The sequence below is a fragment of the Caretta caretta genome, chromosome 13 (genome assembly GCF_965140235.1).
Source record: "Caretta caretta isolate rCarCar2 chromosome 13, rCarCar1.hap1, whole genome shotgun sequence".
Taxonomy (NCBI): domain Eukaryota; kingdom Metazoa; phylum Chordata; order Testudines; family Cheloniidae; genus Caretta; species Caretta caretta.
In genome coordinates this window covers 38,720,327-38,722,108 of record NC_134218.1, presented here as the reverse complement: position 1 = coordinate 38,722,108, position 1,782 = coordinate 38,720,327, and positions in this window count along the sequence as shown.

Here is a 1,782-nt window from a genome sequence, read left to right as displayed (position 1 = left end):
GCGGGCGCGAGGGCGTCTCCTTTGTTCCTGTGGGGCAGCGGGGGACAGGAGCACCCCCTCTCCTGGGGGCTCCCCCAGGCCACAAGCACCAGGAGTCACCGTCCCAATCTCGGGGTACTGGGTTGTAGTTCTCAGATGTGGCCAGCAGGGGGCGCGGGGACACACACACACGCGGCAGTTCTCAGCCCCTCCACCAGAGGGCAGCAAGGACGCCCCCCCAACACATTGGGCTCCAGCTCAGCTTGTGTTGTTGTGTACCCCCTCAAAGCCCTCCACGAATCTTATGCAGGGGTGTGGGTGGGACGTCACCCTTGTCCCTTCCTGTGCCAGTGTTGTTGTGTGTATTTGTGGTGGGGCCTGACGGAGGGTGGCGAGGGGAAGGGGGTGAGGTTGGTGTGGGTTGTGGGGCTGGCTTGCTGTAAGCAGGGCGCGCCTGCGGTGGGTGTGTCCCTGTTGAGTTGTGTGTTTGTGTTTGTGTTGGTGGGAGGGGTTCCTTGCCGCGAGTGTCCCGTCGCTGTGTGGTGTGTCCCCGCCGTGTTGGGTCTCCCTGTGCGCGTTGCGTTGTTCGGTGTGCTGCCTTGCTGGCGAGACGTGTTGTGTCCCTGTTGTGTTGTGTCCCCGCTTTGTGTGCCTGGGGGGGTGTTTGCAGCAGCTCCTCGCGCTTGGGGGCTCCCTGGGCTGGTCCGGGTGTCTGTTGTTGTTTTGTGTGGTTCTAATGGGTCCTTCCTGGGCGTCCCAGGGTTGCGGGCCCCTGCTGTGCAAGATGTTGTCTCTGCTCACGTGTGCAGCGGGTCGTGTGTCTCTGGAGCTGCCTGGCTGTGAGCGGTGTGTCCCTGTTGTGTGTTGTATCTCCCCCCCGGAGTGGGTGTTGGGGGCATGGTGTGCATTTGTGGTGCCTCCTTCCTCAGGCCGTCTCCCTGTGGTGTTGTGTGTCTGTGTGCAACAATTTACACACACACAGCCCAGCTGCAGCGTCCGGTCTCTGCCGGAGCGGGGGCGGGGCCAAGCCGCCAAGCCACGCCCCCAGACCCCCCTGTCTGGAGCGGAACGAGGGAGCGAGCAGAGAGACCGGAGGAGAAATGCGGGTCGGGGGAAGGGAGATCGATACCCTCAGGGAGCGAGGGAGTGAGACAGCCGGAAGGGACGAGAGCAGAGAAGGAGGAGAGGAGAAGGAGGGTGGAAAAGGAGGGAGGGTAGAAGGGGGAGAGGAGGAGGGCGGAGAAGGTGTGAGGGTAGAAGGAGGAGAGGAGGAGGGCGGAGAAGGAGGGAGGGTAAAAGAGGGGAAGGAGGGAGGGTAGAAGAGGGAGAGGAGGAGGGCGGAGAAGGTGTGAGGGTAGAACAGGGAAGGAGGAGGAGAGCGGAGAAGGAGGGAGGGTAGAAGCAGGAGAGGAGGAGGAGGGCGGAGAAGTAGGGAGGGTAGAAGGCGGAGAGGAGGAGGGTGGAGAAGGAGAGAGGGTAGAAGAGGAAAAGGAGGAGGACAGTGAAGGAAGGAGGGTAAAAGCGGGGAAGGAGGGAGGGTAGAAGGCAAAGAAGAAGGGCAGAGAAGGAGGGAGGGTAGAAGAGGGGAAGGAGAAGGACAGAGAAGGAGGGAGGGTAGAAGAGGGGAAGGAGAAGGGCAGAGAAGGAGGGAGAGTAGAAGGGGAAGAAGGAGGGTGGAGAAGGAGGGAGGGTAGAAGGGGGAGAGGAGGAAGGCAGAGAAGGAAGGACGGTAAAAGCAGAGAAGGAGGGAGGGTAGAAGGGGAAGAAGGAGGGCAGAGAAGGAGGGAGGGTAGAAGGGAGAGA